This window comes from Microcaecilia unicolor, chromosome 7 (genome assembly GCF_901765095.1).
Source record: "Microcaecilia unicolor chromosome 7, aMicUni1.1, whole genome shotgun sequence".
NCBI lineage: Eukaryota > Metazoa > Chordata > Amphibia > Gymnophiona > Siphonopidae > Microcaecilia > Microcaecilia unicolor.
Window position 1 is genome coordinate 297,935,290 of NC_044037.1, and position 16,161 is coordinate 297,951,450.

The window sequence follows — 16,161 nt, forward strand, 5'->3', positions numbered from 1 at the left end:
ATCAATAATTGGTTGCTAGCAGTCAATTATTGGCACTGACTGGCTCATTTATTTGTGACATTTATATGCCACATTATCCCAAAGAACATAGTAACATAGTAGATGACGGCAGGAAAAGACCTGCATGGTCCATCCAGTCTGACCAACAAGATAAACTCATGTGTGCTACATTTTGTGTATACCCTACTTTGATTTGTACCTCTCCTCTTCAGGGCACAGACCGTATAAGTCTGCCCAGCACTATCCCTCCCTCCCAACCACCAGCCCCGCCTCCCACCACCGGCCCTGGCACAGACCGTATAAGTCTGCCCAGCACTATCCCAGCCTCCCAACCACCAGCCCCGGGGACATCTGAAGTGCTACAGCAATTTGTTTGCTTTCTGAATTCATGTCACTCTAGGATAAAATTTGAAGTCATTAGTCATAAACAGCATATAGCCTTTTTAGACGTATGGGTGCAGAAAGAAGGAGGGAGTTTCAATACCATAGTATTTTCTAAACCAACAGATCACAACTACCTGTTACATTATGGGAGTATGCACCCTCCTCACATGAAGAAGAAACATCCCATAAGCCCAAATTTTGCGGCATAGGTGCATATGTTCTCAAGAGAGTGACTTTAAAGCAAGTACCAAAACACTCACCGAGTGAAAAATTCTTACAAGGAGGTTATCAGAAACAGCTGATCAAGAAGGCAGCGGAGAGAGCTAAATTTAACCCGAGGGAAGCGCTATTAGAGTACAAGTCTAAATGTCAAGAAGACGATATATGGCCTTTTGTTCTAAAATTTAATGCAGACACCGGGAAAATAAGTAAGACCATTAAAAGACACTTTGAGTTACTTAGAACACACCCCGTGTTTGCACAGTCTAACACCTTGTTCTCATACCAAAGAGGATGCAATCCGGGAGATTTGCTAAGTGTCAATGATATATGGTCACCCAAAAAACCACTGACAGAAGGGGGCCATCATAAAAAATGTGGACATTGTTCGGTATGCCACATAATGGCTGAAGGCATTTAATTTATCCAGCCTAGAACTGGACGCAAGTGCATCTTGAAAGCAAAAACCACCTGTGAATCCAGTGGGGTAATTTATGTCATCCAATGCCCTTGTGGATTATTATATATTGGGCAAACCGCCAGGAGTTTGAAAGTGAGGCTGATGGAACACCGATCATGCATGGAATTAGGTAAACAAGAAGCACCGATGGTGACACATAATGAAAGACATCAACACAAATTTGACGACTTGTTATGTATGGTATTAGAACAAATCAAACCTTCACAGAGACGGGGTGATTTGAGCAGAATGCTCCGTCAGAGAGAACAAAAATGGATTTTCTATTTCAGCACTGTTGAACCAGAAGGGTTAAATGTTAGAGTGGAGTGGTCGGCTTTCTTCTGACATAGCAGTGATTCAACATTTGAGAACTGAGAATGACATACTGAGTGGAGGAGTGGCCTAGTGGTTAGGGTGGTGGACTCTGGTCCTGGGGAACTGGGGAACTGAGTTCGATTCCCACTTCAGGCACAGGCAGCTCCTTGTGACTCTGGGCAAGTCACTTAACCCTCCACTGCCCCAGGTACAAATAAGTACCTGTATATGTAAGCCGCATTGAGCCTGCCATGAGTGGGATGCGGGGTACAAATGTAACTAAAATAAATAAAAATACACGGTATGATCCGTAGTGGGTATACCCAGCTGGAGGAAGTGACGTAATCTTGGTCCGAAGAAGAGAAGGGCGGAGCCGAGGTTGCTTTAAAATGGCGTCTGTGATCATGAGGGATTTACCGTTTCACAGCAAACCTTAGGAGGAAACGGAGTGGAATGACAGTGGATGCAATTTTGTGAGGAAGAATCTTGGAAATTACCCCTGACGCAGCATCAGCGAAACGGGGGCTCCCTGTCGGGTTATCAAGTGTGAAGTGCCGCCTGGAGAAGGACCCTACAGTGATAGTGATAACATTGAGCTAAGTGGTTTCAAGCAACACTTTCTCAAAAGACTTGTTTGATTTGCATTCCATTTGATTTGGGTAGCTTAAGCAATTCCACTTAGACTATACAGTACATTGACAGAAGTTATAGTGGGCACATACAGTAGACAGCAAGCTACAGAGCTACACAGTGAAATTAGTAAATAGTTATTTAACACACAGGTAGTAGTGATTGGTTATTTAATACAACAGGTAGCAGTGGAGATTTTTTGAAGCTACATGATGGCACGTCGAGCTCAAGCCTTATAGTCTGCTGAGTTGGACTGGCTGGGCGGCGACTCTGAGGCTTTTTTTCTCCACGTTTATAATCTTTGATTAAGCTGACCACTGTGAGGGGTTCCACGATACATTTACACAGGGTGTGTGAGCCTGTGTTATGATTTTCATTTATTTTACAAAGCTTGAGTGTACAATTATTCATTAGACGATTTATACTATTTACCATGTCAACATAATCTGTAATAGAACATTATAATTGGTAGTGAAGGGTAAGGCAAAGTTGTAACGTATAGATGAGTAAGAAAGTAGGAAGAATTAGAAAGGTGACTGATTTGAAGAACGTTGCACATGAGGTCAGAGAGATGGTTAAATATCATCTCAGCTAGGGTAGGAGTGGATAAACATGTCCCGCTGCAGTATGTGCAGCCCGAGTCAATCCTCGCGTGTGTGAGTGAGACTAATAAGTTAGTTACTTCTTCCATTAAAGGCCTGGTTGAAGAGCCAAGCTTTCACCTGCTTCCTGAAGTACAGATAGTCTTGTGTTAAGTGGAGCCTTTCAGGCAATGCATTCCAGAGTGTAATGTCTTTTGGAGAAGGTGTAGTTAGTGAAAGTCCTCGGGAGGACCTTACTGTCCTTGGCAGTGTGTGGAAGATCATCCCATTTTTCCAGATACTCAGGGCCATTTCCTTTCAGAGCCTTAAAGATCAGAAATAGAGTTTTAAATTTAGCCCTGTATTGTACTGGTACCCAATGAAGGTTTTGTCAAAATGGTGTGATATGGTCACGTCGCTTGTAACCTTCTATGAGTCTTGCTGCTGCATTCTGAATCAACTGAAGTTGGTGCAGGCCCTTTGTAGTCAGACCATTGTATAGTGTATTGCAGTAATCCAATCTTGATGTTATCATGGCATGTACAACTGGAATAAGATTTACTTTCTCAATGTAAGGAGAGAGGCAATGTAGCTGTCACAAATAGTAGAAGCAGCTCTTGAAGGTTGGTTGGATTTGGGGAATCAGAGTAAGTGTTGAATCTAACTGTATCCCAAGGTTCCTGACTTGTGATTTGAGGGAGAGCTCGTACTTCACAAAAGAGATTTTGATGTCAGGTATGTATCCACTTGTGTTAGGAACCCAGAGAAGCTCGGTTTTACTTTGGTTCAGGCAAAGTTTGTTGTGTTTAGCCCATTCTTCAATTGATATTAGACATCAGTTTATTCAAGGGTGTAGGTAAGTCAGATTCAATGGGTATAAGTAGCTGCACATCATCCGCATAGATGTAGAACTGAGTGTCCATTGACCGAATCAGCTCAGCTAGCGGTTTGAGGTAGTTATATATAATTTTTTTATTTTGAAAAGAGAAAATCTATATAAATAATTCTCACCTTGAACATTCTGAAGCTCACTCTGTGGCAGGGACACACTGAAGTCCTGCAGTGTTGGTAGGCTAGGCTGTCAGCACCACTCACCTCATGCACCATTCACTCACTCTCAGTCAGAGACCCACCCACAGCCATGCCCCTTCCGGACATAATTTGCAACCTCAACTTTCTAAATGAAGCTGCAACTTCCACTCTTGCATGGTGGTGTAGATCGAAATTTGGATTTTTTACACAGGACTGTCTGCCCCGCCCTCCCATCACGACGTCATGACGTGAAGGGCGGAGCTATGACAATCAACAAATCGCATCGCACAGCAGCCCCGCCCTCATGTCATGACATCGAGGGCGGGTCATGGAAAAAAACTAACGTACTGCGCTCTGCAATGCCTGCCCCATGCCGTTCCTCCAGCCTGCCACCCACGGAACAACGACAGAGAGACACAGACGAAGCGACGCCCCTTCCAGGCTCCAAAACACTCTGCCCGCGCCCCCCCCCCCCCCCAGCAACATCAACCCCCTCGCCACCCTTCCCTCGCTGTGCGGCCACTGCTGCTGCAAAAAACAGACATAACCTAAAGGTGAGAGGGAGAGAGGGAGGGAGGCGAGCAGGCAGGCAGGCAGCCTGAATGTCTGAAGAAGGGAGGGAGAGAAGCAACCAAACAACCAGCCAGCCTGAATGTGGGTGGAACGGAGGGAGCCAGCTTGATCATCGCAGTGCCAGGGATGAAAACCTTGCTAGCGCCCGTTTCATTACTCTCTGAAACAGGCCTTTCTTACTAGTATACAATAATTCAAGAACAACTCTTGTTACAGAAAAGATGAAATATTTCTACTAGGAATTCCATAATATCAAAAACTAAAGCAATATCAAGAAAAACAGAAAAAAATAAAAAAGATAAGTTATATATTTTCATATTACGTTGTATTATTCATCTTTAGTCCACAATTGAATGGAGGCATACCACTATATCTGTGGATATAGAGATTAGCCTCCTATTTTTCTTTTTGATTGGTAGAGTTAGAGGGAGACCCAGGATTTCTCCTCTTAAATTACGGAGTCGATGTAATTACTGCTCTTGGTTGTACAGAAGGAGTCACAACCATCTTGGAATCTAAAAAAGAACTAAAAATTGTTTAGGATCAAAAAACACATTTAACAGAAATTAATTTCATTATACATTTGCAGGGGAAATTCAACCAGAAAAGACCACCCAATTGTATTGCTCTTGGGTGTAATTTAAGAAATTCTTGACGCCTCTTTTGGGTCGCTTTAAAAACATCCGGAAACATTCTAACTTTATAGTTCAAAAAAACTGATCTCTATGAAGGAAAAATTGTTAACCCAGTCTCTGTCAGGTTGTAAAACAAATGTCACTATAAAAGTTGCTGGTATTAAGCCCAAGTTATTGTCTTCCAAGGCCTGAGTTAAATTCAGATTCAAAGTGTCAAAAGGTACTCCAGCCCCTTCATCAGCCAACTGGCCCGTCTCCTTTTTTGAATAAGGTAGTAAATAGTACATTTTTTAGACCAGGGGGTATGCTTGTTCAGGTATCTTCAGAACCTCTGTCATATCTTTTAAAAGTTATAAGTGGAGCAATAGAAACCTGTTTAGGAAAATTTATCAATCGCAGTATACTGGATCTCTGCTGATTTTCCAGAGTTTCTATTTTATTCTGAAGATACAACTTTTCTTTTATTAAGTTAACTTGGGTTTGTTGGAGAATTTGTATTAGTCTCCAGCATTTTATCCATAGTTAACATATTTTCCTCTAATGTTGGTATTTTTCCTGATAAGATCTGGGATTGTTGAATTAAAGGTGAGAGTTTTTGAGAGAAATTTTTCCAGACTCATAAGGGCTTCCCAACTTACTTCTAGGGTAATTTTGTCTGGTTTCTTAAGAGTAAAAGTAACTTACTTGGTGAATCAAGGTCTACCAATGATTCTTTAGGAAGTAGTGTCACCTTTCTCAGATGGTTTTCAGCATGAGCGTTCTCTTCCTGTTGATTTGCATCTGCTTGTGCGGATATAGTCGACGGTATTCTCTCTGAGCTGGGTCCCGCACCAGGAAGCCCTACTGCCTCTCGGGTACCAAGGGTTTCCTGGCCCCTTCTGTGTGTCCGCCGGCATGGGAGGTGGAGCCCATACTTCAGGGCTTAACGATGTCTCTGCTTCTAAGCAGAGGATCCTTTCCCCGCTCCCTCCAGCTGTGAAGGTATAGCTCCCGATGCCATTCCTGGGGAAAGAAAGCGATCCAAAGACCCCACAATTGGCGAGATTTGCACTGCGGGACCAGCGCGTTGCCCGCCCCTCCTCTTAGGCATAGAGGAAAGAAAATTTCGAATCTCAAGGAAAATGAGGTAGGTGGGTTAGGAGCGACTTCTCAACACTCTCTCTCAGCCGCCACCTTGCCTCCATTTGAGGTAGATATTGAACAGAATAGGTGACAGTATCGATCCTTGTGGTACCCCGCAGGTCAGTGTCCATGGTGGAGATGAGCTGCTGCCAAACATTATGGATTGTTGCCTGTCTGATAGGTAGGATCTGAACCAAGCAAGTACTGTTCCATTGATACCTGTTTCTGTCAGTCATGCTAACATGATATCATGATCCACAGTGTCAAAAGCTGCTGAGAAGTCAAACAGTACTAACACTGAGGCAAATCCCTTGTCTTGGTTTCTGTGACGATCATCTAGTAGAGATACAAGGACCGTTTCATAACCGGATCTGAATCTAGATTGTGACACGGATCTAGCCAGTTTCTCTTTTCTAGCCAATCATTAAGTTGAACAGACTGTTCCTTCTATGCCTTTCCCTAGAAACGGGATGTTGGATACTGGCCTGTAGCTTTCAAGTTTGTCCTGGTCAAGGTTGTTTTTCTTCAGCAGAGGATAAACCATTGCCCTTTTTAATACTGTTGGTAGTTGCCCATTAGAAAGAGAGGTGTTCACAATTTTTGTGGCACCTTCAATAAGGCCCATACTTGCTTGCTGCATTATCTTTGATGGGCAGGGATCGAGGGAGCAGGTACTTGGTCAAAGGTCTCTTAGGATTTTGTCAAGGCTCTCCTCTGTCATTAGGTTAAAAGTGTCCCATCTGTCTGTCAGGAGGGGGCGAGTTTGTGTACACCTCGTTGGCTGGTTGGGGACTGGGTAGGACTGCCTGTGAATCCTGGCGGAGACTTTTAATTTTGTTGGCAAAGTATGCAGCAAAATCATTGCAGTTCAGACTGGGCAGGCTGATTCTGTTGTGGGGGCTGCAGTAGGCTGTTTACTATACTGACCAGCTGCTTGGCTGAATTAATAGAATAACTGGATCTATATGAGCACGTGTTTAAGCACCAGCACTTACATCAGAGCTGGTGTTAATTCTTGTGTCTAGAATTGGAAGATTTGTGTATAATGCTAAAAAGCCCATAGGTATAAAATGGGCTTCTTAACATTTAGCACACCTTAGTAATAAGACCCTTCCATCAGTGTGAAATCTGGAACTGATGCCTACACTCTGCTTTTCAATATCAGGTTGAATGGTAGATAAATTCACATTAAATTGTCAACATCTAGGCAACCACTTAGAATATATGCGTTGCCATACTGGGATAGGCCAAAGGTCCATCAAGCCCAGTATCCTGTTTCCAACAGTGTCCAATCCAGGTCACAGGTACCTAGCAAATTCCAAAAGAGTAAAACAGATTTTACGCGGCTTATCCTAGAAATAAGCAGTATATTTTCCCAAGTCCATTTTAATAATGGCTTCTGGACTTTTTTTTTTAGGAAATGATCCAAACCTTTTTAAACCCTAAGCTAACTGCTTTCACCACATTCTCTAGCAACACATTCCAGAGTTTAATAATACACTGAGTGAAGAAGTATTTTTTCCAGTTTGTTTTAAAATTTGCTACTTAGTAACTTCATTGTGTGCCCCCTAGTCCTAGTATTTTTAGAAAGAGTAAACATTCACGTCTACCCCTTCCACTCCACTCATTATTTTATAGACCTCTATCATATCTCCCCTCAGCCATCTCTTCTCCACGCTGACGAGCCCTATCCACTTCAGCCTTTCCTCATAGGGAAGCCATCCCATCCCCTTTATCATTTGTGTCATCATTCTCTGTACATTTTCTAATTCCACGATATCGTTTTTTTTAAGATGTGATGACCAGAACCACCACACAAGTACTGGAGGAGCAGTTGCACCATAGAGTGACAGAAGGGAAAATTAGGTTCTTACCATGATAATTTTCTTTCCTTTAGTCAAAGCAGATGAAGCCATTACATATGGGTTGTGTCCATCAACCAGCAGGGGGAGATAGAGAGCACTCAATTTTTCACAGTGCCTCATGGCCAGCTAGCTCCACTGCCTCTTCAGTATTTGAAGCTTCCAAAGCAGTATGGCAAACCGCAATGGGAATAACATGAACTTTCCTCACAGCGTTCATTTTTCAATTCTATCAGTACTCTAAGAAAAATACAATCTGGTTCAGGCAGTTTTCTACTCTTTGTCAAATTGCCCCATTACATCTTACAAAGATTTTTTTTTTTTAAGTTTCTCTGACTCATCAGCATTGAATATCATTTCTGGCACAGGTATCTTCCCCCCACATCTTCCTCGGTGTAGACCGAAGCAAATAATTAATTTAATCTCTCTTTTAGGGCCTTGTCTTCCCTGAGTGTCCCTTTTACCCTCAGTCATCTAGCGGTCCAATCGATTCTTTTACCAGCTTCTAATATACCTAAAACAGGTTTTGATACATGTTTTTGCCTCCAACACAATCTTCTTTTCAAAGTCTCTCTTTGTCTTCCTTATATTCCTTATCAATTGGTTAAGAGACTTCATCACAACCAGGTCTTATCAAGTTAAAGGAACCACAAATATATCATCCCCATGGTCGCCTGAATGCGGAGTACCACAGGGATCTCCTCTCTCCCCAATACTCTTCAATATCATGATGATCCCCTTGGCCAGATTATTAGCCAAACATGACCTTAATCCCTTTATATATGCTGATGACGTCACCATTTTTATTCCCTTTAAATCAAATTTATCCGAAATCTCTGATAAAATCACTACTGGTATGTCCACCTTGATCTCATGGGCCAATGCCTTTAAGATGAAATTAAATAAAGAAAAAACTCAATGCCTAGTCCTCTCGTCTCAATACTCCCCATCTCTCCCGGCCACCCTCAATATCCCAGATGTAATCATCCCCATCTCCAGTAGTTTAAAGATCCTTGGAGTTACAATAGATAGTCATCTATCCTTCGATAACCACGCTAAGCTGATCACAAAGAAAACGTTTAATATGATGTGGATCCTGAAGCGAGTGAAATCCTATCTTCCATTGAACACTTTCCGGAACCTGGTTCAATCCACAGTCATCACTCAGGTTGATAATTGCAACAGTGTTTTCCTTGGATGTAAATCCCAAGTCCTGAAAAGTCTCCAGACTGCCCAGAACACAGCAGCCAGACTTATATTTGGAAAGTCAAGCTTTGAAAGCGCCTCACCCCTTCAAGAAAGGCTTCACTGGCTCCCCATCAAAGAGAGAATATATTTCAAGGTCCATACAATTATCCATAAGATCATATCAGGAGAATCCCCCATTTATATGAACAACCTGATTGACCTCCCAGTTAAAAATAGAACAATGTCATCGCGAACATACCTCAATCTACACCTCCCAAACTGCAAAGGTGTCAAGTACAAAACATACTATGCATCCAGTTTCTCCTTTCTGGGTAGTCAACTTTGGAATGCTCTCCCAAGACCCATCCGAGCTATTAATAATTATTTACCTTTCAGGAAAATGTTGAAGTCCCATTTTTTTCAAGCAAGTTTACCCTAATGGACCAGCTTCTTCCCTCCATCCTTTACCATTTCCCTCCCATTCTCCTTCCCTTTCACCTATCATATCCTTGTCTACCTTCCCTATTCTAGTTCATTACGTTCTTTTCACATGTCCTTTGAACTGCCTTTCATAATGTAAGTAGTTATGATCATCACAATTTATAATACTGTTCCTACATTTCCTTGTTTTTACTGTATTCTTTACCATGTAAGATGCTTTCTTTTACTATGTAAGCCGCACTGGACCTGCTGTATGTGGGAAAGAGCGGGGTACAAATGTAATAAATAAATAAATATGCTGTTTCTTATTATTTTCAGTCAGGTGCTCCATCAATTTTTTGCAGGATTTTCTTTTAGTTCTAATAGCTTAGTTTACCTCATTTTTTTAACCATGCCAGCTATCATTTGGTCTTCCTACTTCTTTTTTTAATGTAATCTGGTCTGGGCTTCCAGAATGGTATTTTTGAATAATATCCGTGTCTGGTGTACATTTTTTACCTTTGCAGCTGCTCCTCTAAGTTTTTTTTTTCTTCTCTTTAAATCATTCTCCTCATTTTATCTTAGTCTCCTTTTTGAAAGATAAATGCTAACATATTAGATTTCCTATGTGTACTTATTCCAGAGATGATCACTGTTACCAAGTGGCAAAAGCAACGTTACCTCCTGCACTAGATCATGCACTCCACTAAGGACTAGGACAAGAATTGTTCCCCCTCGTTAGCTCCTCAATCAGCTGCTCCATAAAGCAGTCCTTGATTTCATCAAGGAACTTTACCTCCCTAACATGCCCTGATTTTACATTTACCCAGTCAATACTGGGGTAATTGAAATCACCCATTATTATTATGTTACCCAGCGGCCCTTTTACAGAGCAGAGGTAAGCTCCACGTGGGCTTAGCGCTCGCTCTTCCGGGACTACCACCGGCCCAACGAGGACACCAGAAGTAGTCCTACCCTGACCACCATTTCCTGGAGAAAAAGAAAATCCCCGGAAATGGCTTGCACAGCGATAATCCAGCAGTAATCGGGCATCACCAGAAGCTGCCGGGTTGCGCGGGAGCCCTTATCACCATCCCAATGGGTGGCAGTAAGAGTTCTCTTATCGCATTGTCTGGGTGTGTCTGGGGGTTTTTTTACCCGCTGCGCTAAAAAGGGTCCTGCTGAACAAGGAAAAACAACCCCCGCAGCTAGCACAGGGCCCTTTTTCCCAGTGCTTGGTAAAAGCCCCCCCCCCCCCCCCAGTTTGTTAGTCTCCCTAATTTCTGCTTACATTTCTAATCTGTCTGTTCATTCTGGCCAGGTGGACGGTAGTACACTCCTAGCACTATCTTTTTCCCCTTTATACATGGATGTGTTGTATGTCTGTAGAATTTTTAGTCTATTCAATTCAAGGGCCTCTAAAGTAAAATGCTACCCCTTCCACCAATTCAGTCCACCCTATCACTGCAATATAATTTGTATCCTGGTATGACAGCGTCCCACTGGTTATCTTCCTTCCACCAGGTCTCAGAAATGCCTATTATATCTATCTTTTTATTTCGTGCAATATATTCTCTCTCATCTTATTTCTTAGGCTTCTGACATTTGCACACAGACATTTCAAACAATGCTGGTTGCTCCTATTTACAACTTGCTCAGCAGTTGACAGTCATAATTTGCTATCTTAAATCAGTCTGATCTTTATTTAAAGATGACTGATCTACTATGGTCTTTGTTGCAACCTCACTATCAGAATGCCCTATCTTCCCTGTTTTGGCAATATCTTTTAAAGATACCTGGTTCCAAACCATGCGCTTTTGAGCGACTGTGGGCCTTCCCCCAGATTCTAGTTGAAAAGCTGCTCGTCTTTTTAAATGTTGATGCCAGCAGCCTGGTTCCACCTTGGTTAAGGTGGAGCCCATCCTTCCAGAATAAGCTTCCCCTTCTCCAGAATATTGCCCAGTTCCTAACAAACCTAAAACCCTCCTCCCTGCACCATCACCTCAGCCACACATTGAGAGTCCGGAGTTCTGCCTGGCTCGAGTCCAGCAAATGGAACAAGGAGCACTTTTGAAAATGCTACCCTGGAGGTTCTGGGTTTCAGATTTCTAAGAGTCTAAATTTTACTTCCAGAACTTCCCTCTCACATTTTCCTATGTCATTGATACCCACATGTGCCAAGATAGCAGGCTCCTCCCCAAAAACATTAAATACAAATAAAACAAGAATATTGACTAGCTACTGGAACAAGCATATGATTTTTTTTTTTTAGTACGCAGCACAGAAGTTTATTGTAAATGTTATTTATACAAGCACTGTAGCACAAAACTAATTTGTTAAGCTATGAAGGTCTAGTTTTATAGTAGCTGGAGACCTAAAAGAAGAGTTCGAGTTCCTAATAATTCAATTCCCTTTGTAATCAAAACATTTGTCCATTTCCTTTTTTAAAGCACTTTTCTATATATTTCATACAACTCAATAAAATAAACCTACTCAACTACCTTACTATAACAGAATAATGCTTATGTTTAACATATAGTATGGAGTGTGTGAAAGACTACATTAATTTGGCCTCAAAACCACCTAGATGAACATGTAGAAACAAACGAGAGTTTGCAAGTACTAAAGAGGGAATAAGATCCTGAGAAGACAGAGAAATTTATTAGAGATCTTGGATGTTTGAATGAAATACAATACTCCTCTCCTATAAGCCTAAGGACATAGCTTCATTACATTCAGTAGTACACATGGAGGGGCATAATCGAAATGGGTGCCCAAGTTTTCCTGAGGACGTCCTCGCAGGACGTCCTGGCGAAGGGGTGGGGAAACCCGTATTATCGAAACAAGATGGGCATCCATCTTTCGTTTCGATAATACGGTCGAGGACGCTCAAATCGTGAAATTTAGGTCGACCTTAAGAGATGGTTGTCCCCGATTTTCGGCGATAATGGAAACCGAGGACGCCCATCTCAGAAACGACCAAATGCAAACCAGGTGCATAGCTCCCTTACCTTGTGTGCTGAGCCCCCAAAACTGTACATCACTCCCATAGCCCTAAGGGGTGAAGGGGGGCACCTACATGTGGGTACAGTGGGTTTCTGGTGGGTTTTGAAGGGCTCACATTTACCACCACATGTGTAACAGGTAGGGGGGGATGGGCCTGGGTCCGCCTGCCTGAAGTGCACTGCACTCACTAAAACTGCTCCAGGGACCTGCATACTGCTGTCATGGAGCTGGGTATGACATTTGAGGCTGGCAAAAAATATTTAAAAAGTTTTTTTTTAGGGTGGGAGGGGGATGGTGACCACTGGGGATGTAAGGGGAGGTGATCCCCAATTCCCTCTTGAGGTCATCTGGTCAGTTCGGGCACCTTTTGCAGGCTTGGTCGTGGCGAAAAATGAACCAAATAAAGTCGCCCAAGTGCTCGTCAGGGACGTCCTTCTTTTTTCCATTATCGGTCGAGGACGTCCATGTGTTAGGCATGCCCCAGTCCCACCTTCGCTACGCTTCCGACACGCCCCCATAAAGTTTGGTCGTCCCCGCGACGGAAAGCAGTTTAGGACGCCCAAAATCGGCTTTCGATTATGCCGATTTGGGCGACCCTGTGAGAAGGACGCCCATCTCCCAATTTGTGTCGAAAGATGGGCACCCTTCTCTTTTGAAAATAAGCCTAACAAACATAAATCTCTTATATTGTAAACGGGTTTGATTTGCTAAACAGCTCTGCAGAGGTTGTTTTCAGCATTTACTTATCACAGGAGACCCTAACACTAAGTTTAGATAGGTAGACAAAACAAATATAACAATGTTATTTGAATGTTCTAATTGTGTTCTCATTGAACGTTCCAATGCTATTATGCTTACATCGTATTACTTTTCTGTTATTTGAATTTCAGTGCTGTTGAATGTATATATTTTTGATCCTGTTTCATGGTAGTCCTATTATTAGATTTCAATTTGCTGCTTTCATGTTTTCATCTTTCACTGTGTCTATGTCTATACTTGTTCATTTTACTAACGTTATGCTGTTAACAAAACTGTAAGTCTGATGTTAAACTGTACACCACCTTGGGTGAATCTCTTCATAAAGGTGGTTAATACCAATAAACATGTATGACCTGAATACAATTTATTTCTAAAGAATGTGTAAATACTGTAATATAGCATAGTAAATGACATCAGATACATTCCAGAATGGCCCATCTGTCTGCCCAATTATGTAGCTAAGGATATACCTGTTGCTCCATGCGAATTACACCCTCTTGTCTTTACTTCCTTGCCCTTGGTAGTTATCTGTAGTCTTTAATCACTAATTGCACTAGTATTGAGAACTTCAATTTTTGAAAGGTTAAGCAACCATAAATACATTAAAATAAGTATGCAGATAGTTCTTCCCCAAATCAGAAAGCACACATACGTTTTTTGTGCATCCTTCAAGAACATAAATCTGAATACACAAAGATGTTACTGGTTGCTAATACATTCACTGAGTACATTTCATCGCACAACACTATAAAATCATTCCAGTGAACTATATATAAATATATATTTCTTATTGTCCAGAAAAAAAAGTATTTTTCATGCTGTTTTTCTGAATTCCATTTGCAAAAGGCAGAAAACAAAACTGATCAGGACTGTTCAAGCAAGCACATCTCAAAATGTAGTTCACAAGTTGCATGTGAAAATACACGCTGTCGCCTCTTCTCGAGCAGCACACACCTCATTCCAAGGAATAAGCAATAATATCCCTCTGTTCTTTACCCTCAAAATGACATCACAAGAGTTTTCAAAATATTTCAAGTGAAACACACACTCACAAACAAAAAGAAGACAATAAGACAAACCCACGAAGTACGACCATCTTAAGCATATGTAAATCTTATTTTATCATCCTCACTTTAATATTCCCTTATCTCATGTTTGTCTGTCATATAATTAGATTATAAGCTATGTCAAGCACTGACTGTCTCTTCATGTTGAAGTGTACAGCGCTGCGTACGTCTAGGAGCACTTTAGAAATGATAAGTAGTAGTAATAATAGTAGTCTTTGGGATTCCGGAATCTTGCTACTCTTTGGGATTCTACATGGAATTTTGCCACTCTTTGGGATTCCGGAATCTTGCTGCTCTTTGGGATTCCGGAATCTTACTATTCTTTGGGATTCCGGAATCTTGCTACTCTTTGTCTTTATCCCTTATTTGTCCTGTTTGTCTGTCCTAATTAGATTGTAAGCTCTGTCGAGCAGGGACTGTCTCTTCATGTTCAAGTGTACAGCGCTGCTTACGTCTAGTAGTGCTATAGAAATGATAAGTAGTATTAATAATAGTAGTCTTTGGGATTCCGGAATCTTTCTACTCTTTGGGATTCTACACGGAATTGCCACTCTTTGGGATTACGGAATCTTGCTGCTCTTTGGTATTCTGCACAGAATCTTGTTACTCTTTGGGATTCCGGAATCTTGCTGCTCTTTGGGATTCTGCACAGAATCTTGGTACTCTTTGGGATTCCGGAATCTTGCTACTCTTTGTCTTTATCCCTTATTTGTCCTGTTTGTCTGCCCTAATTAGATTGTAAGCTCTGTCGAGCAGGACTGTCTCTTCATGTTCAAGTGTACAGCGCTGCTTACGTCTAGTAGTGCTATAGAAATGATAAGTAGTAGTAATAATAGTAGTCTTTGGGATTCTGGAATCTTTCTACTCTTTGGGAGTCTACATAGAATTTTGCCACTCTTTGGGATTCCGGAATCTTGCTACTCTTTGTCTTTATCCCTTATTTGTTCTGTTTGTCTGTCCTAATTAGATTGTGAGCTCTGTCGAGCAGGGCCTGTCTCTTCATGTTCAAGTGTACAGCGCTGTGTACGTCTAGTAGTGCTATAGAAACGATAAGTAGTAGTAGTATGTAAAGCCAAAAACATTGCTGTACCAACATACTTAAGAACCAACTTTTCAAACATTTTAGGGGGTGCAACATGCAACCCAACACAGTGAAGGCACTGGCACCTACGCCAAAGTACTTTCAAACGCTTATAAGAGGCAATCTGTGCTGACGGCTGTCATCCCCGACATCTCCATCATCATCAACCTGCCAGAGCGGGGAGAAGAAGCCCGGCAGCCTCGGCTAATCTGACCCCCCCAGAGGCCCTGAATCTGCACCGACCCTACAACAATCCGGAAGTTACCTACCCTCTTCCCGAGAGGAGAGAGTCCGGGGCGAGAGGCTTCCTTCCTGGTTCACCGAAAGAGGCCAAACGGCCTGCGGCTCCCCGGGGGGGGGGGGGGGCAAAGAAGCCGCGGCCCCCGACCTGGCACAGAGGAAGGAGCCAGCGGTGGAGGCGCGGAGTCGGCCCTAGTGGACGCCGAGGAGGCCGCGGAATGGATGGAGGAGGCCGCCGGCGCGCGCGCGCTACTCCCCCCCCTCCACTGCTCGCCGTTCCGCTCTCTCTCCTCACACAGACACAGTTCCGACTCCACAGGAGCTGCTGTGGCACCGAGTTACGCGGCCACGTCGGAAACAGAACGAACCGTAAATAAATTATATATAGATTAAAAAAAAAAAAGGGCCAAGCGAAACTTGAGTCAAAGCGAAGGGGCTCCAGCAGGGGGGAGGGGACAACTACACACAACAACGGCGGTCGTGGTGCCCCCGCGCACGACGCAAGTCTCGCGCTGACTGACGTTACGAAATCAGCAGCACGAGCTCGCCAGCAGCGCCGTTGTACGCCGGGGCTCGCGCCCGGACGA

The 16,161-nt window shown here is 42.7% G+C and overlaps 1 protein-coding gene across 1 annotated transcript in view; it reads right to left on the bottom strand.

Moving 5' to 3' along the window:
• The window catches only part of MAP3K2 (mitogen-activated protein kinase kinase kinase 2), a 98,626-nt gene extending 82,939 nt beyond the window's left edge, over positions 1-15,687 (bottom strand). The window contains exon 1 of the mRNA XM_030210493.1: positions 15,604-15,687. The gene's annotated coding sequence lies outside the window, so the exon portion shown is untranslated. The remainder of the gene's footprint in view (positions 1-15,603) is intronic.
• Between the last annotated feature and the right edge of the window lie 474 nt (positions 15,688-16,161).